Here is a 20,635-nt window from a genome sequence, read left to right on the forward strand (position 1 = left end):
CTTCAGCAGCTGCAATTCCAAGCAGGCCCAAAGACAGGGGAGATGGCAGATGTGTGAGCAGAGGTTTGCCAGGCCCCTGATTAGTGCTGGAAGCCACTTTAGCCTCCGACTGACTCCGTGCCAGAGAGAAAAAGGTGTCACAGGACTGTTTCTCATCACCTACAAATAACTGTGCCCTTTGCTGCTCTCATCTTAAGCCTAGTTTGATAAGGGCTGAGCCCTAAGCATTTCTCACAAGGAAGGCTGGTTTGGTTTAGTTTGGGCACTGAACAGCAGCTCTTGCTGTGCTGAGGGCTGCTTGTAGCGATTGATTATTCCCACATGGTTATCAACAAGCCTGAGCAGCCTGCAATGCAGCTAACTTCACACCAGGAAGATGAGGCACTGGAGGGTCCCATCAGGGCCGGGGGGCTGCACAGAGAGGGTCACCAGGTCCAGGAGACCATTGCAGGGTCAGAGAGCACAAACAAAACAGGGAGTCCACAAGGCTGCTCATGGCAAATTGTTCTCTGCTGAGGCTGAACCCTTTCCTACAGGCAAGACCAGCACATCACATTGCAGATATCTCCTTCTCTCTCTTATTTTACAGATGTCAGCTAGTTCTGAACCTACTGACAATTTCCAAAGTCTGTCTCAGACAAGTTGCCTAACCTCTCTAGTTTTTCTCCCCAAGGCTGCCATCAGGGAGAACTTTTCTTTGTGCTACACAGCCAGTGTAGCAGTATTCAGCCAATGGTCCAGCTGCAGACACCTTCTTTTGGGGAGCAAGGATCTCAAGTCACATCCTAGCACAAAAAGGCAGGGCCAGTCAAGTTCCAGAGCTCTGCCTGAAGTTATTAATTTGTGAGGAGATACTCTTGCCCTTTTTCCCTTCTATCTTCCCCTTGCCAATAATGATGTGGAATTTTTTCTGCTTCTCTCCTCTCCACGAACGTTATAGTGCCAAAACCCAAGTTAAGAACATGCCTCTGTAAATATATCTCAAAATAGTCATGTTGGTCAAAACATATTTCAGGACTTTGATTCAAATGCAGATGATCTCATAGGGGGAATTGCAATGAAATGAAGCCATTTATTAAAGACAGAAGACCTGGGAATCAATTAAACCAAAAACCTAAGGAAAACAATTTTATATACATCCATTCAATACATATTTTCTTTTGATTTTTCCAGAATCCCTGGTCCCTTGCTAAGACATGTCTCAAAACACTGATGATGTTTTCCCATCTCCATTCAACATAACAGAGGTCAAATAATGGAAAGTGGTATTTTTTCCAGATTCTATGTCGAAACTCAAAGGGGTAAGTAAAAGATAGCCATACATATAGCCTAACTTCTGATATTTCATATTCATCTTGACAAATGCTAAAAGATGCACATTGCTGTCAATAATAAGAATAAATTTATAAATTGGGACTTAACTACACTGGCACTGCCTAGAACACATCTGGGTATTCACTTTAAAGGATGACTAAAACTAGTAATGTAGAAAACTATGGAGTTAAAAGAGTTACCTACTCTACTTCTGTAAAAGAATTATAAAATTTACCAGAGCAAAATCAGCATGATTCAGTCACTTTTAAAGCCCTAGGAATCTTTTTTCAATTCCCACCCTCATGAATGAGCAAAATCAGGAGGTTAGAATTAAAGTAGCCTAAACACTTTGCAAAGTCAAACACAGATAAAATATTCACTCTCAGGCATGAAAACTTATTCTTTATCATCTCACATTCAGTCTAAAGAAAGGACTGAAAAATGTCCCACTTGATGTGGAGTCAACAGGGAAGTAGATATTCATTTCATACTTCTACACATAAGAAGAAATCTTATCAGGATTGTCAATTTGTGCATCCATGCCCCCAGTACTCAGATGTATGCCCAGCTGCATAAATGTAAAAGACCCCTGTTCAGAACTGAGGAAAGCTAGAAAACCTAATCACAGGCTGAGGAAATGAATTCCTGGGAATCACTTTGAAGAGAATGGTCTCTCCCTGAGGGCCAGGGAGTGCTGCCTGCTGAGGAGGAAGGGCTTCTATCCCAGAACACCTGGGTTCCACTTAAATGATCTCGGTAATAAATATCACGAAAAACCATAAATTATACCTACTTGAACTGTGTGCCTTAAGCAATTGACATTTGCAAAGCACAATGAAATCCTTGAAATGAAAGAAAGCACATGTGGTGCATGAAATGAATTATGCCATTGCCTAATTTCATTCCAGAAGAAAGCTCCGGCTACCTGGAATTGCAGTGTGTGTGCTGCAAAGCACACGTAACATATGGGACATTTCCTTTCATGATGAACATATTTTTACCCTAATAAAATTCACCAAAAGAGTGTTTTTCTCTGTATCTTTGAAGGAACACTAAGTAGACATCTTCCTCTCAAACAGGGAAAGAATAAATCCTAAAATTCAGATCTGTCTACAGATCATATGTTGGTTAATTCAAGGAAGCTGTTGTGATTTTACTGAAATTCACTAGTCCTAAAATAGACTGAAAAATTTATGTCATGAGCAGTGAAATACAAAGAAAGGTTAATGTTTGTTATGACAGAGGTTTCATACAATCATAGAATAGTCTGAGTTGGAAGAGATCCAGAAGAACCATCAAAGTCCAACTCCTGGCTCTCCTCAGGACACCCAACAATCACATCATGTGCCTGAGAGCATTGTCCAAGTGTTTCTTGAACTTTGTCAAGATTGGTGCTGTGACCACTGCCCTGGGGAGCCTCTTCAAGTGCTCAACCACCTTCTTGGTGAAGAACCTACTCATAGTATCTAAGCTAAACTCCCCTGGACACAGCTTCAGGCCATTCCTTAGGGTGCCACAGGGAAAAGATCATTGTCTGCCTCTCTGCTTCCCCTCACGAGGGAGTTGTAACTGCAGTGAGGTCTCCCCTCAGTCTCCTTTTCTCAGGCTGAACAAATCAAGTGACCTCAGCTGCTCCTCATACAGCTTTTCCTCAAGGCCCTTCACCATCCTCATGGCCTCCTTTGGACACTCTCTAATGGCTCGATGTCTTTTTTTACACAGTGGCACCAGAACTGCCCCCAGCACTGGAGGTGAGACTGCCCCAGCCCAGAGCAGAGCAGGACAATCCCTCCCTTGCCTGGCTAGCCATGCTGTCCCTGATGGCCCCAGGACAGGGTTGGCTCTCCTGGCTGCCCGGGCACTGCTGGCTCGTGTTCAACTCGCCATGGACCAGGACCCCCAGGTCCCTTTCCATGGCTCTGCTTTTCAGCATCTCATTCCCCGGTCTGTACCTACATCCAGGGCTGCCCCGTCCCAGGTGCCCCATCCAACACTTAAATGGTGATTGCTCAGTCTTCTCATTTGTCAAGGTCTCTCTCTGCCTTGGAGGGAGTCAACAGCTTCCCCCAGTTTAGTGCCATCGACAAGCTTATTTCCTATTTCTTCTCATCCTGCATCCAAGCTGGTTATGAAGATGGGGAAGATTCACCAGTCTTTGAGATGTTTGAGGTTTCCCACACTGCAAGAAGTCTGGGGCCTACAGCCTGTCCCCACATGAATGTAGACACCTTGGTGACATGCAGGTGTCCCCATTTCCCATGACCTCAGGGAAGGCAGCAGACTTCTCCTTGACAAAGTCCATCTCCTGCCCTGCATGTGAGAGCTCTACATCCTGTGGTCAAGATCCTTCAACATTAAGAATGGTAACCTGAAAAAAGTATCCGAATTGCTTTTTCTTTTTCAATTGATGCCTCTAATTCTGCATATTCAGGATGAAAAGTTCTGATTCTCACTTTAAGGTAGCTGGTGCTGTCCTGAGTCTGAACACAGCTTTCAACACATGCCTGGGGGAATTGAAAGGCCCTTGTTCTAGCCCATGAGAAGTCCTTCCAATAGCTACAAGAGGCTCTGAAAAAAATGTTGCAGACATATTCAGTTTCCCACTGGCCACATAATCTTTTCCAGGAAGATGATGGTTTCTTTTTTCCATGTGTGCTTGAGAGAGCTGAAAGCAGGAAACTCTGGGGCACTTGTATATCATCAATTCAATTGCCTGTGGTGGGCTGGAAACAGAAGCATCACAGCCAGGGTCAGATGAATTTAATATAACATGAAAGATGAGGTCATCTAGGGAATTTGCATGGGTGTTCTATTCCTTTTCATGGTTCATTCCTCAGTTTCTCAATAATCCACCAAAGTGCTAAAAAAAATCAGCCACCTGGTCAACACTGCTATCTGACTCGGCAGGAAGTGATATGGGACAGAGTTATGAGGGAGCCTAAAGCTGTTTTTGTTCCAGACTGGGAAAAAGCCAAAATGCTTTCAGAAAGCAGAATGAAGTCACATCTCCTGTCTCCATATTATTTGCCTTTATCTCAGTGCCTCAGGAGTTATCCTGTCAAAAAATACATTTGAGGAACATTTTCACCCTCAAACCAGTATCTAGACATGAAATAAAAACTGCCATTAAAATGTTGAAAGCAACTCTTCAGTGTAGGTTTATCTGACTGCAGGAGCAGGTTATCCTTTATACTTTGCAAGTTTTAAACACTTTTTCCTCAGATATTTGACTGAAAATGCAGAATACTTTATTGCTAGAAAAGCACTTACTACTATCCACGTTTGAGCACACTGCAAAAGCATGTGACCCAAGGAAATGCTTTTCAGAACATTTTTGTTCAAAAATTCTGTTTTATTGAAAACCAAACAGAAGCATGTCAGTATTGACCAACCTTGTCTTAAGTCTAGGATGGGATTTTTGCTGGAGAAAAGCTGTAATGCCAGAATAACCTGATAATTATCACATACTGTCCTGCTTCAGCCAGAGCAGTGAGGAACCCAGAACAGACAGGACCCTACTTCTTGAGGTCCTACTGAGGGCATCTATCACTTAAGAAAACATCTCTGGCTCACTTGAGTGTTTTAATTAAAAGTTTCAAACAGATTGGTGTTTTCAGCTTCATTACTACAAAAAGCAATTAAAAACCCAAACCAGAGTTATTTTCCCTGCAGTACATGAGCTGCTGTCTCTGGAGAAGGTCCTGCTTTCCCACCCCAATCAATGGCTGGGATAGCAAAGACCCAGCATGTTCACACTTGCTCACAAAAGCCTTTTGAGGCAGAAAGCTGCAGCTTGAGACAACAAGACCCTTGCCCTTTCCTCAGCAAACACACACACACACTCTGTTGCTGCTGCTGGAGGCGTGTTTCCTGTCCCAGCACGACCGTGTCATCTCCGTTTATCTCATATGACTTGATCAAGTCAGTCTTTGATAGCTCGTAGGGAAAATGGGGCCTCATTCTCTGTCAGGCTGTTGACAGCAAAACAAGATCTGTTTTCTTTGGGCTTGTGGTATTTTGGTTGGGTTCTTCTTAACTTTCACATATCAATCAAAGAAGCGGCCTCAAATATGATGCTCCAGCAGTTCAGTGCAATAAATTAAACATCTGCTGGTAGAGATGCTTCATGCTGAGGTTGAAATTGGCCCTGTGGGTCTAGAAAGGATGCTCTAGCTTGTTTTCCTCACATGAAAACAATAAAAAGAAACTTTTGGGGGCATTTATGGTCAAATTTCTGAATTTTGCAAGGATTTTTTTTTATGTTTTTGAAAGCTTATCTGCCATTTCCTTGTAGATCAGCAAGTTTTGAAAACAGGGGTTCTTACCTGTCAGTTAAATCCTATGAAAGTGCTACACCCTGGACTTCTGAGGGAGTTTTGGCATCCTGGGTTAATTATGACACCTCATGCAGATCCAGGTCTGTCACCAGCTGTCAGAGCAAGCTGTGGCAGATCAACAGGCCTCTCTGCACAGGCTGAGCAGTGGCCCTTACCCTGTGCATGTCAGCTGGAATTGCAAGGTGATGACATTCATCCTAATCATTTTTCTCCTGGAACTATATAAAGATACCTCACTCTCTCTGCCATGTTCCAAGAGCACCTGCAGGACTGTGACCATGACACAACAGACAAGTACCTTAGTCCTGGGAACATAATTTTTTTATAGATTGGCTGTTCGTGTGATTTAATTTTCTAAGCATCTGTATCCACTAAAGAGTGAAACTGCCAACCTGCTTATTCTGTTTCTGCTGCCATAGTTACTAACACTGATTTTTTTACTAATATTGCAATTATTTTTTATTTATCAAAATACTGCCATGGAAGAAAGCTGCTGTGTTCCAGTCATTTATGCCACAGAGGATGCTGTCCAAGTAGATAATGCAGAAGAGAAGAGGTGAGTTAAATGCACAGGAGAATTCAATGGTGTGGAGGCAGACAGTAACACATGAACGGTACCCTGTGATGGCTGTCAGGGGTCAGGAGGAAAGGCAGTGAGTCACCTGCAAGGGGTTGAGCTGAAGGGGAGAGGTGGTGGGAGAGGGAGATTTGCACTGGTAGGCTTTTATTCATACAGTCTCCCTTTCCAAGGTGATGAACACCAATTTTGATGGGAGAAAATGTAGAAGTTTCTCTTCCAATCCAAACAAAACTCGTTGAACTGAAATTTGTCCAATGATGGTGTCAGAGCAGATAAAACTAAACTCCTTGTATGAAGAAAGAGCATAACTAAAAATAAAACCAGATAATTTCTTATTGTTGTATGACACCCATTCCCTAGCAATCAGGCACTGCTGAAGCACTGTGTTAGAGAAATTACTGAGAGTGTGGGGAAACACCATCTGCTTGAATTGCTTGTTGGTTCTTTAGTTTTGGTTCATTATCACTGATCCTTTATAAAGAAGTGTTGTTCCAAAAATACATCTGTGTAGCAAACCTGACCATTTCCTCATGGCTTGGCTTCACAGCACTCAGCTCTGCACATCCCCCCATCCTGCTCTGACACTGTTGGGACAATCTCAGTGACAACTGCTGAGTACTGGGCCCTCGGTCAGCGCACAAATTACTTTCTTCAGAGAGAGAGAGAGGAATGTGATCTCATGGGAGGGGTTTCTTCAGTACCAAATGTCGGGAGTTTAGTTCAAGTATGGCTTAAAGAAAAAGGCCACGAAGCCATGCAGCTGAGAGAAAAGTAACAGGTAGCTGTGAAGCAGTTTCAAAGCAGTTTCCAGCCTGACTTCTATAAACAATTAGTCTCTCTCAGGCATCCTTGTATAAGCAATAAAGTTCTCAGGCAGTCTTCCCATAACAAAGGTAACATCCTCTCTGGGAAAAGATGGCACCCTGGGAACAGTTATGGAAGTTTTGGGAACCGTTCGTATCACAGTGAGAACACTGATTTTGTTTGATGTAAACAATCAACGGTATTGTAAAACAAAAGGAGTGGTTAGAGTTTTCTCTGTTAGCCTATTATAAAGCTGTATTTTGGAATATGCATGAAGTTAATTAACACTGTTATTTAAAGTGATGGATCGATCAATAAAGTTGGAGTTCGATGCATTATAGGATGGTCGTTCTCCCCCTCACTTCAACAAATTGGTGACACCCGGACGTGATAGCGGACACCACGACGATCGCGGCCATCACGGGGATTGCGAACACCAAAGGATAAGTGAGGAATGGTTCAGGCTCCGAAGCAGCGGGAGCGGCAATAAGCGCGAAATTAAAGCGGAGGAAAAAAGGAAAACCGCCGATACGCGCCGTGCCCTGACGACCATAATTGATGGGTCAGCTGATACGTGCGGCATAGAAGTCTTGGAATACGCTGCTAGGTGAAAGTGCGCACTTAAAAAGAGGTATGGAAAGACAAGCCGCATATGAACTTTTTATTACATTTTTGCAAAAAAGGCAAATTAAGGGTATAGACTTACAGAAAGAATTGCAAGGTCTTTTGGCTTATGGTCTGGAAAGGGGAGTCTTTGTGAATCCCCACACGGTTCACGAGTTGTCGGAGTGGCGTAAATTTGGTGATATATTATGGCAGGCTACGTTAGACGATGATAAAACTGCTAGGAAAATGGGTAAATTATGGCGGGTTATTAATAACGAACTGTTGCAGTTTCAGGCGGAAAAGAGGGCTGCCTATCAGGCTACTGCCGCTCACGATCGTAATAAAGAATACGATCAAGAGAGGGAGTTTGATAAAGAGTCGGGGACTCCTCCTGGCCCTGCAATGAGGACGGTTTCATTACCGACCTCGCCTCCTCCCTCGGCAAGCCAGGCGCCGAGCCAGGCTCCACAGGGCGCTTTACTACCCTCTGCGCCGCTTCTACCGCCTCCTTTAACGAGCCAGCCCCCCCTGACGAGCCAAGCTCCGCAGGGTGCTCCGCAGGGTGCTTTATTGCCTGCTTCGCCGCAGGCTACGCATAGCACTTCTGAGTCTCCCGTATTGCTTGCATCGCAGCAGCCAGGGCCACAAACGTGTGTCCCGTTCCCGAAAAGTAATCAGAGCCCTGGGTTGGAAAACGATCGAGCGGTGATGATTGCACGGGAAAGACGGGATGCGTGGGTAGCTCTTGCCAAAGATGCAATGGAGAAGGGAGACCAGGAGTTGATAAGCTTAGCGAGCGAACTGGCTTGTCCGGTTATTTTCACCCCTCAGGCTGGCGGAGGTATGCAAGCGACAATTAGTGCTTTAGATTGGAAGATGTTATCTCAGTTGCGAGCTACTGTTAGCCAGTTTGGCTTTAAAAGCGAACCAGCCAAGCAAATGCTCGACTATATTTTTGACACCAGTATTCTTCTTATTAATGATTGTCGTGGCATAGTTAAATTAATCTTTACCCAACATCAACAATTGCTGTTTAATGCTCATTGGCAAGCGCTCGTTAGCGAGTGCGTGGCAGTACAAAGGCAGCAGGGTGACCCCCTCCATGGCGTCACTGTTAGTGAGCTTATGGGTCTGGGACCTTTCTTTCGTCCTGAGGCACAAGCCTTAATAGGTCAAGAGAAGTGCCGGGAGGCAATGAGGTTAGTCAGACTCGCGATGGAAAGGGTAAAGGAACCAGAAGAGAGACCTGTATATATAGGAATCAAGCAAGGCAGAGAGGAATCATTTAGCTCTTTTATTGACAAGGTTGCTGCAGAAATTGAAAGAGCTGAGGTGCCAAAATATCTTAGGGGAGTATTGCTCAGGGAGTGTGCTCTCCGAAATTGTAATTCTACTACTAGGAGAGTACTTAACACCCTAGGTACTAATTGGACTATAGAAGAGGCATTAGAGAAGATAGCCCTCATATCTACGGGACAGCAGGCTTTTGTGGTAGATGCGATCAAACAGAAATCAACGTCAGGAATAGGCTTGCAAGAACAGGCAAAGTCCTCTCAGAGTCAGGTATTAGCTGCTCTTGCACCTCACCAAGCGTCAGCTGCATTTGCAAATCAAATAATATGGGCCCAAAAATGCCGCTCGGACGACCAGGCACCAACAGAAGTCATCGCTGCAGCATCGGCACCTTCTTCTGTCTCCAACCCGACACCACACGAAGCCGCCGCGGGGAGAGAGCGAAGCCGCCGCGGGGGGAGCCACGGGTGCTGCGGTGCCTGCAGCGGAGTCAGCCTGCCGGCGAGTAAACAAAGAATCCAGCGCAGGGGGGGGGTTTCGCCCGCTCCGTCACACGCACCGCGGGACTGGAGCGCTTTTTGCAGCGGGAGCGTTTCTCCCTCCCCCCACAGCCGGCAAAAGCTTCAGTTTAAGACCTAACAGCCTAATGGATGTAACTTTTGTCAACAAAAGGAAAAGATCCCTGTTGAAATTAAGAAACAAGTGATGGTAAACAAGGAAAGTTAAAGGCACTTTTGTTTTTCCTGGCAGAGACTGTGAAACAGGAATCAGCGTACTGTATGCATGGGTCAAATTTCGGCCGGTTTGGCTCGGCATTGGTATGCTGTCTTGAAATCACCTGTATTGGCAGAGACTTTAACATCAGAAGCCCGGATGGCTCAGTCAGTGGAACATCAGACTCTAGAATTATATTTTGAAAAGTTTAAAAATGTTAAGATATGTTAGACTGATTGTATGAGTGAGATGTTGTGAGTGTGCTTTTTGATATAGAAATGCTATAGCAAACACGTGAACAAAGTTATTTTAGCTTATTATTTTAGAATCAGGCCTGTAAGTAAGTTATAGTAAATGCTATATTTTATGTCTATAGTAAGTTTTATCTGTTATTAAGTAGTTTAAGTTAAATTAAATGCTAAATACTATTAAGGTTAAGTTTGTTAAGTTTATTTGCTGTTAAGTTTCGAGGTCTGTTAAGGTTAAATCATATTAGGTTTAAGATAAGTTAGATTCTGTTAAGTTTGATCTTACATTATTTACAAATAAGTCTAAAATCAGTTAGATTTTGTTATAGTTTTGTTAGAATTAAGAGATTTTACATGTAAGTTCTGTTGATTTAAAATTCTATTAAGTTTAAGTAAAGATAAGTTTAAGTAATGTTAAGTTCTATTAAGTTTAAATATTTTAAGTTTAAGTATTTTAAGTATAAGTGCTATTAAGTTTAAGTGATGTTAGATAGATTTATGCTTTTACAATAGGTGTTTGTTTTATGACTCGTGTTCAAAGTGTTGTTGTGAACATCAGAGAAACCTTGCTAGCTGAAAATACTATTTAGTTATTAGAATTGCCTATTCTTATGTTGCAAAGAGTGTAGCACAGTTAGCCCATAGAATTTTGAAGCCAGTTAAGTTCTATTAATTTGAAAATAAGTCTGCTAAGTTAAGTATTTTAAGTGCTTCAAGTGCATACTACTTTCTCACCACTCCAAATCAACAAAGGACTGAGAATCGCCCAGCTGATGCCATTTCAGCCAAATGACTAAAGGATTACAGACTATAAAACTGATTTTGAACATTTTTGAGAAACCCAGGGAAGAGGTGGATGTGAAAATCTCATGGACAGAAAGGATCGTTTTCAGACTTGTCATTCACCTCCTCTCCAGGTTCACATGAATGAAAACAGCTAACAGCTTTCTTTTCTTAGTCCAATTACCACCTACCGTGCAATGCCTGATAAGGCCGGACATTGTGGCTCAGCTGAGGGTGGTTTTAACCCTTTGGGATAATACGCTGTTGCCGGACGACCGGGGAACTGATTGACATTATTGAATCATTATCATCTTTCCATATAAAAGGATAGGCAAAAGAGAACTGCCTTGAATGTCACAGCCCACATTGTGCTGCTTGGGTTGCACTGTGTTGTGGAGGTTGTGATGAGACCTTTTGAGTGGATCAGTTGTCACTTTTTCGTTTATGGTGTGATACCTGTAATCATAGACATAACTGGGAATATAACTGGGAGTGGGCTCTACGGAACGAAACAGGACTAAACACTGCCTCAGCTTTAGGTCTTTATGAGTCGCATGAGCAGAAAATCTTGGCTTATTATCGGTGGGAGGTACAGTGTATTTTGAAAAGGGTTAAAGGTTAAAAACTGATAAGAAAAAAAAAAAAAGGTCAAAGTAAAAACAGAAAAATGAGGTTTACTTTTGTTATATTGCTAGGTGTAGTGGTAGCTGAAGAATTAAGGGTAATACAGTTTAATCAACCTAGAGATAATGTATGAATAACACTTGCTAGGCAGATTAATCAGTCGTCGCTTTGTCTCAGCATTGCCAGTATCGTCTCCTCAAGAATTCTGCAGTCTTATTAATAATCGTGCTTTATGTATGCACAATATGGTAAATATTAAATTGCCTGCACAGAAAGGGTATACTGCCAGTCAGAGTGATGGCTACCAACAATGTCTGTTAATTCAATCACTTAATACTCCTTTGCATTCTCCACCTGAGGAGTTGGAGCTTTTTGGAAGTGCAAATGCTAGCATGACCAGCACTTCTGATGGTGGATGGTTTAACTTTGATTATTTTAATCCTCAAAAGAGGAATCCATATAAACAAACATGGGCTACTCTGGATTCAGCCCTAAAGCCAAACATAGTGTCTAAACAACTCTACAGCCATTGTAAAGGCTCTAGCATCATGACACCTAAGAAATTACCTACAGGAATATTTCTAATTTGCGGAGATAGAGCCTGGAATGGTATACCTGCTCAACCTCAGGGTGGACCTTGTTATTTAGGCAAGTTATCACTATTTCACCCTAATATATCTGTGCTGATGCAATTAAGTCATCAGGTAAGCAGGCAAAAGCGTAGCTTACATGACTTGGACTGTAGTCAAATAGGAGATCCGTGGTTCTGGAGTAAATTTAAACAAGTGATGGTTTCAGCTTTCCTACCCTGGGGTGCTGCAAGCAAAGCATTGACTCTAGCAAAACAAATAGGGTGTTGGGCTAAGGGTGAACTAAATAAAACTTCACAGATATTAGATATGTTAACTTCAGATGTACAAAGTGTTAACCACACTGATTTACAAAATAGAGCTGCTATAGATTTCTTATTATTAGCTCAAGGCCATGGGTGTGAAGAGTTTGAAGGAATGTGTTGCATGAATTTATCTGATCATTCTGTATCTATTCATGCTAAGATAAAAGAGCTACGGCTAGGACTTAATAAGCTTAAGGAAGAAGAAGGATTAGGTATTGATGGGTGGCTTAAAAGTTTTGGATTGGGACCCTGGCTAAGAAACCTTATAACATATGCTATAGGGATATTAGGAGTACTCTTATTGCTTTTACTTATATTACCTTGTTTCTGTAGCTGTATCCAAAAGATGGTTAGTAGGATGATAGAGAAAATGTGGCAAACTAACCTCCTTTCTTTTAAAGAAAAAGACGGGGGAAATGTCGGGAGTTTAGTTCAAGTATGGCTTAAAGAAAAAGGCCACGAAGCCATGCAGCTGAGAGAAAAGTAACAGGTAGCTGTGAAGCAGTTTCAAAGCAGTTTCCAGCCTGACTTCTATAAACAATTAGTCTCTCTCAGGCATCCTTGTATAAGCAATAAAGTTCTCAGGCAGTCTTCCCATAACAAAGGTAACATCCTCTCTGGGAAAAGATGGCACCCTGGGAACAGTTATGGAAGTTTTGGGAACCGTTCGTATCACAGTGAGAACACTGATTTTGTTTGATGTAAACAATCAACGGTATTGTAAAACAAAAGGAGTGGTTAGAGTTTTCTCTGTTAGCCTATTATAAAGCTGTATTTTGGAATATGCATGAAGTTAATTAACACTGTTATTTAAAGTGATGGATCGATCAATAAAGTTGGAGTTCGATGCATTATAGGATGGTCGTTCTCCCCCTCACTTCAACAACCAAAAAGGAGCAATCCTATCTTTTGTGTCAAGGACCAAAGAATAAGATAAGTCCCTATCCAAATGCATGTCAGTACAAGTTCAAGACATTTTTATCTTTGTTTCAAGTACCACTTTGTGCAGTGGAGTATCTAACAGCAACCACAGCTTCATGGCAGGTCACAATGTTGTTATCCAGACATACCCCACAGTAGCTAAAAATTAGATTATTTTTGTCTGTAAAACCCATCTGTGAGAGGTGGAGAGCAGCCAGTCATATCTCTGCTCTGCTCTGCCTTCCATGGCTCTGTGCTTGACTTCTGCAAAGCCAATATGAGCACGGGCTATCATTAGTTCAGAGGCTTGCCTAGTGACAGGCAGCACACCCACCCAGCACCAGCAGCAAAACCTACCAGATGGATCCATGGGATGGATCCTACCACACACATCAAGAGAAGACTGTCAAGGATTTCAGCTGGCCTGTTAGAAACTCCCCAGTTGTTCATGGGATTCTGATTCTTTCAATAAAGCTGCTTGCTGCTTGCTGGAGCCCAGGCGGAGAGGGGATGACTGTATAGACAATTAACTTTGCCAGCACTTCAAGTGCCTAAAGCAGTGCCCAGAAATACAAAACTAAAGGACATGAGAGAAAGAGAAATCAACTTAGATGTCTGTAATACCCCTTGAGCAGAGCATTTATTTACACAGGAGAAAAGCTGCCTTTGCTTAGTTTCCCATATGACAATGCTCAGTCTTATCTTGGAGTGACTCATAATATGGGTCAAAAGGTGAAGAGAAACTTTATGGTAACCTCTTCATAACCCTCTTGTAAAGTCTGTTTACTTTGGCTCTCCATTTGTATTGGTAATCAGTGGGCAATTTCCCCTCATCTCTCTATTTTCCACCCTTCTTTTTTTTTTTTTTTTTAATTGAAAACTTAGTAAAGTGAAGGCTCCTTTTGTACCAAAAATGCCCCCCCCTCCCTTCCTGCCTCGTTTGTCATGTGCATTCCTCCATTTCCCTTCAGGCCACATCTTCAGCTTCTGAAGAATGGCAAAACTCCATCACCTCCCTGGATAAGTCCATCGGTGCTCCAGGAGGGCTGCTCTCCTGCCCCAGGGAAGAGCAGTGCACTGACATGGCTGGATGCAGTCCTGGGGGCTCCTACCCTCTCCGTGCACTGGGTGCTTTCTAACTTCCTCCAAACACAAAATCACTCCTGCTTGAGATAATACATTCTGATACCCTGAAGCATTTCTCATCCTGGCTTTGGGCTGGAGGGGTTTGCTGTGAACAGCAGATCCACTCAGGAAATGTTCTTGGGAAAGATGACAAGAGCTTCCCAGCAATGGCTTTGCCTCCATTCTCTCTTTAAGCAAAAATAAGGGCTCCTCCCAGCCATTCAGCCACTAAATCCAGGTCTCAGAAAGAAAGTTCTTATCCATTCCACTCTGCACATCCTTCTGCTAGATGGAAATGACCGCCAGTCCTTTCAAGCTAGCAGTCATGACTCTGAATCACTGCTGCTGACAGAAGAACAACTACCCAGCAAGTGTGACACCCCCAGCTGCCAGAGTCACGAGACCGTAGGCAAGCCAACACTCTTCTGAACATCCATCAGAGTGCATCTGATTCTCAGTGTGGCCTTAAAGACCATTAAACCTAATGGAACTGAGCATGTGGATATCATTAAACTTAAGCTTCAGTACTTCACTGACAAATTTAAGCAGGCATATAAATATTTTGTTGAACAGAGGCTTGTGAACACCAGCCTAGAAGGACATTTTTGTTTATTTTTCAAGTACTGAGAGTTGTTCTTAGTCATACAGAAGTACAGCAGTGTCTGCTGCAATGGACACATACCAAAGGGAGGGAGAGATGGGCAGAGAAAGCTGCTTTCCTAGATTTTTCATGTATCAGTGGCCAAGCATGTGCAGATGCCTGGGAGATGAGTCTGGAAAATGCAAGCAAAACAAACGTGCAGAGTGAAATGGAAACAGTTCTTGCTTTTACAGTTACATACAGCACTGTTACCACCTCAGTGTTAGCAGCAGCAAACTTTTCCACTCCCCATCTGCTAGCATTCATTTTAATTCCTGCTGTAGTCTACTGTGGAAAATACGGGGTCAGGGAGTCCTTGCTTTTTTCTTAATTCATCTGTTTCTCTTTTCACCCTTAGAGGAAACTTTTCTGTTCCTACAGTATGGCCATTTTCAATGATTTGGGTTTTTATATCACTCAAGAAATAAAAAAAGGAAAAAAAATAGCAGTAGATATTTTTGTATAGACCTAATGTCTGAGTCACAGTCAGGAAGAAGGCAACATACCTTGTTCCAAATGGCATCAGTGTTGTGCCTTTCCAGACAGTTATGGGGTTTTTTTCTCACAGACATATATAGGAAAAGTAGGATGTCAGTTAAAATTAAACTTCTAACAACCATGTGATTTCTTACAGAGGTGTGGTATCTGACAGCCAAACCCTTTGCTGCTCTTTTGAAAGATGATCAGAACAAATGGCTACAGAAGAACTGCAAAAAATTATGCAAAAAGATTCAAGCAGGTAAATTCAGGAAACCCTTGGCATCGACAAATGGAATTAACAGTGCTGACATGTGGTCTAAGGTGGTTGGTTTGGCTATGCAGTGCCATGCTATAAAAGGCTAACAGCAAAAAAAAAGCTTTAGATTACAAATCTCCCACAGGCCTCCTGGCTTTCTGTCAGGCAGCAGCTCCCAAAGAAGTTATTTTGGTTTTAAAATAAATAAATTGTTTTCTTATGGATAATGGCAGAGAGGCAGGTTAAAAACTAGGTAAGATAGATGTAAACCTCGGTGCTCTTTTTCAGTCAAGTAGGACTCAGGAACTGTGTATATTGTTAAAAACTAAAGAAAGAAGGTTTTAAAAAAACCCAGCCAGTGCCTTTATTCCTGATGGCCTGGCTATTTTGAGCTGCATGTCCCTACACTGCAGTCCATAAGGAAAAAGGCAGGTATAAGTGCCCAGCAAGTACAAAAGCATCCATCTCAAAATGTCCCTTTCTGAGACTTGTTCCCTCCTGACACACTGTGTTTCCCTGGTGTGCTGCACATTAGAAGAAAACAGAGGCAGGAACAAGCAGCAATAAAACATTTTCCGGTTAACAAGGGATTACATCTCTGGCAGCATACAGTAAAAATGAAGGATATTTGAACAAGCTGGTGAGCGTGCTGGAGGAACAATGTTTTTTAATGAGTCAGGATGCTGAGCCATGCTCCCGTTTTGCTGGCCTCTTGTACATCACAGGAGCACTTTCCATCCCTGCGGCAGCCCTTACAAGACTGATACACCTGAAAAAGTGAGCATCCACCATTTGGTTTACAGCAGAGTAGTGGGAAGAGTAAATGTCATCAAATTCAAGGTTTGACCCACCAAGCCCTGCCAGCTGACCAGTGCCACTGGATACATCATCCAGGAGCTGCAAAGAGATCACTGGGCATCCCACATTTATGTCCTGCCAGTCCAGAATAACAGTAAAGAACAGCAGGAACTAAACTATCTGTTACATGCCTTGCAACTAAAATGCTTTCATGGCACCATATATGTTGTCATAAGAACAATCATCTGGATGCCTACACATTTCCCAAACCTCTGCATAAATTCCAAAATGCTGTATAAACATACTTTGTACAGCACTCGTGGATGACAGGAAAATTCTTCTCATAACAACTGGCTTGTGGTTTCCTGAGTAGCAAATGTATGCCAGAGGGAGGCAGAGGAAAAAGATGTGCTAGAAAAGCCTAAGTGCAAACTGAGAGGAGAATCAGGAAGAAATAAAAGAGGCTAAATTAGCCACTTCAGTCGCTCCCCTGACAGGACTACAATTGCAACAGAAGTGAAATTTAACCCAAGAAATAGTACTGACAGACAGTGTTTAGCAAGTGCAGGGATTTATTTGACAGCTGCAGAATGGTTCCTTGAACAGCTAATCATGACTACATTTCTGTAAGCCAGGCCTTGATCCCCAGCTTTGCTCCTGCTCACATCCATCCCAACACTGATGAACTTTCACTTTGAACTGTAAGTTGGGGTGAAATGCCAACTTACAATTGTGATTGCCAACTTACAATTACAATTGTTATGCTGGATTTAGTCCAAGACCTCCAAGAACACCAGTGCCAAAAGGACTGTAACCTCAGCAATCTACTAAACAAGGTCTGGCTCTGTTTTTCTGAAGCAAAAGAGGTTTCTTTTTTGGTTGCTGGGTTTTTATTTTTCTTTTTAATTTGTTTTTTTATAATATGATAATGGCTTCAGTAAGAATACAAGAGCAAACTTTCTTGTAAAACTTAGCCCCCAAAAATCTAAAACTCTCTTTGTTTTAACTGACTAAGCAAAGCTGTTTCCAGATCATTTAAATAACTTAGTTGTTTTTTTTTTTTTTTTTTTTTTTTTTTTTTTTTTTTTTTTTTTTTTTTTTTCCAAAATAAGTGAGTGTTTTCATCCTCCTAAAGATGTAGTTTTCTATATAGTGGGGACAATGTTCCCAGTTCTGCAAGCGCTTGTTATCTGGTGCTTTACTAACAAGTTCAGTCCCAGGAAAGTCCACAAAACTGTTCATAATCTTAAGTATTTACAGCACCCACTACTCAGATTTTCTGGGAAGTTCCTAAACATGTCTGTATGGGTCACAGCTGGTCTAAGGTCTAATGGTCCTTCTAGACACAGAGGTGGGATTGGTTTTCAAATCTGGCATAATTGTTCAATGAACGATAGAAATTTCCTGTGTCAGAAGTGCTCCAATACAAATTTTTTGTTGTTGTTGTTTTCTTGGTCAGCAAAACAGAAGAATCAGCAGTACACTGTATTCATGGAACTTCTCATGCCACTGGATTAGGAACACACTTTCCTGAAACATCATGTTCTGCACAGTCCTGTTTTCCCTTTTGTAGTTATTCACCTTGCTACTTGTGCACACACAGAAAAAATGTGGGTGTCCCAAGGTGGGCAAAACCACAGCACCCAGCTCCCAGGGATCCCAGGGAATCACTGTGAACAGCAGGATGAATACCAGTGCTCTCTTCCCTGGGTCTCCTGAGGCTGCATTTGTGCTCACTAGTTGTGTTCCTGCCTTGCCTGCTGCCTCCAGGACAGGGTGGCCACTTTACATGTGTATGACCCAGGAGCAGACAGGCACCCTTGACCCAAACCAAAGCTGCACCCATGAGGGGCTGCTTGGTCTGTGGGCTCAGCCCTTCCCTCCCTCGTAGTGCCCAGCTCCATGGCCCTCATCCCCAGCACACTGTGGGGCTGGGGCAGCCCCACTCCCCCAAAGTATGGAAGGATTGAGTTCCAGGATCTGAAGCCCTGTGCAGACCCCCTGCTTCACGGGGAGCTGGGCACGTGGGCTTGGCATGATGTAGTGCCACCTGCCTCTGGAGTGCCCCAGGACTGATCCATGACATCCTTTCTGCTGTGCTCCCAGAGGAGCCTGGTGTCACCTCCAAGAGGATGGGGACAGGGAGCATAAGGCACCTGCCATGCATCAAGGTACACTTTCTTTCATGTGGAGCAATTTACAAAACCTGCAGGGCAGAAGAGCTCACACTATGTGAAACACAAATAGCTAAGAGACTTGACTGTTTTCAAATTAAATTTTTATGGTTATGGTCTATTCTTCTAAGTTGTGGATGTACAACCTTGACACTTGGATCACTATGAAGGTAAAAGCTTGACAACAAAGGGGGAGCGATGGCTAAAGATTTAGTAAAATTAAGACTCACTCCTGGTTTATTTTTCATACTGAGTCCAATTACTAGTAGTTTCATATGCCTGAAAAGTAGGAAGCAATTTATTACAGTGATCAGCTTTTGAACAATGTACTTATTTTTAATAACAACTCTAGTGTCAAGCTGCAGGTGATTACTCCAGCTTTGGCTCAAATTCACATCCTGGATTTGGATAATGTCTAGGAGTCGTGCCACAATTTTGTAAAATTTACACAGATGCTAGAAATGCAAAACCTCTAGCTTAATCTCTTTCCATCCCAGGGAGTGGCCAATGACGAACAGTAATCCACCACTCTGGCCTGCTCAGGAAAACCAGGTGTGTTGGGATAGGAACCATCACATCTCACTGCCCAGCTTTCAGAGGTGTTTTCTCAGCCACAGCAAAAATGCTTGTGTGCTGCCCTGAAGGCTGAGCTGCCCCACTGCCATTCCACCACTGGAGGGATGGACATTCCCCTGAGGGAAGCTGTTTGTCCAGCACAGAAGGGTTGGGAAGGCCAGCCAGACACTGGCCACAGAGGTCAGGTAAGGACAAGGCAATGGGATGGGAGGTGCACAAAAAAGAAGAAAAGCCATTCTAAAGCTGGTGAGCAGGAAAGCAGCCTCACTGCCCTTGCTCCTGCTCCCTACACAGAGAAAGAGGAATGAGGCCTATGGACACTTATGGTAGTGATGATCCTCAGACAGGATGCTGATTCAGAAGATTGATCCCCAAAATATTAGACTGTAACGGTAATGATTTGGCATCACTGCAAGATCTTTGGAATAGGATCCTTGAATAGTGTTGATATCAACCCAAAAATTGCTGTTAGCAGAAGTGAAGCTTGCTGGGGTTTAACCTTCATCATCTTGTCCCATTTGAGGGTAAAGTCCCATGTAACCTTAGCAGATGCAAGAGAAGCTTTCAGCTGCCACTCAAGCAAGGCTGAATACCTGATGGGCTGCAGCATGTTTTTCTAGTCTGTGATCGGACCAGAAACCAGTATTAGGACATGGAAGGAGGTAAAAAAAGGAAGGGATGTTGGCCATACAGAAAGCTAAGGGGGCATGTCTTTCCACTGCCTGGCCCCTCATCACTCATCAGAGTTTAAAGAGGTACCAGTGGATCAGGATGGAATGACTTGATGCCTTTTGGGCACTGTTGAGAAAGATGAAACTGGAGAAACACAATTGGAAAGTGGTTTGCAGAAAATCAATGTGTTTGTTTCTACTCCCTTCTGTCTCTTCACCCAAATTTCTGTGGGTAGGACCAAGAATTTGAAGATCTCTGTTCTGTTCTTATCCATGTTCTAGAGTCTCCTCTGCAGCCTTTCTTGGAGAAGGAAAGTTCACAAGCGTAAAGGAAACAATCATACAGGACATCTGATATCTGGTCTTGTGATGAAAAAAATGAATAATTCTCCTTCTTGCATAATTTCTGGTTTATGTTCCAGGCAGGTATTTGGTGACAACACAGTTTTAGTGAATTATTCCATTTTGTGAAACAGAAGAAGAGCAAAGATGCCCTACTCAGTTACTTAAAGCACATGATGTGCAGCAGTGAGCATTGGAAACAGGGACATTTGTTACTCTAAAAGGTCATACTTCAAAATCAAATCACAGGTTGTATTCTGTGCCTAATGTGAATGATAGCAAAAAGATTAATTGCCTTTATTTATACTATAAATCAGCTCCACTGAAACCACCTCATGTTCAGGTTCTCTTTACAGCATTGTTTTAAAGACTGTGAGAGGAACATAAAACTGACATCCAAACCATCTGCTCATCAGCATTTCATCTCTTTTGCTCTAATCTCCAGACACACAAG

Source organism: Ammospiza caudacuta, chromosome 3, assembly GCF_027887145.1.
Source record: "Ammospiza caudacuta isolate bAmmCau1 chromosome 3, bAmmCau1.pri, whole genome shotgun sequence".
NCBI lineage: Eukaryota > Metazoa > Chordata > Aves > Passeriformes > Passerellidae > Ammospiza > Ammospiza caudacuta.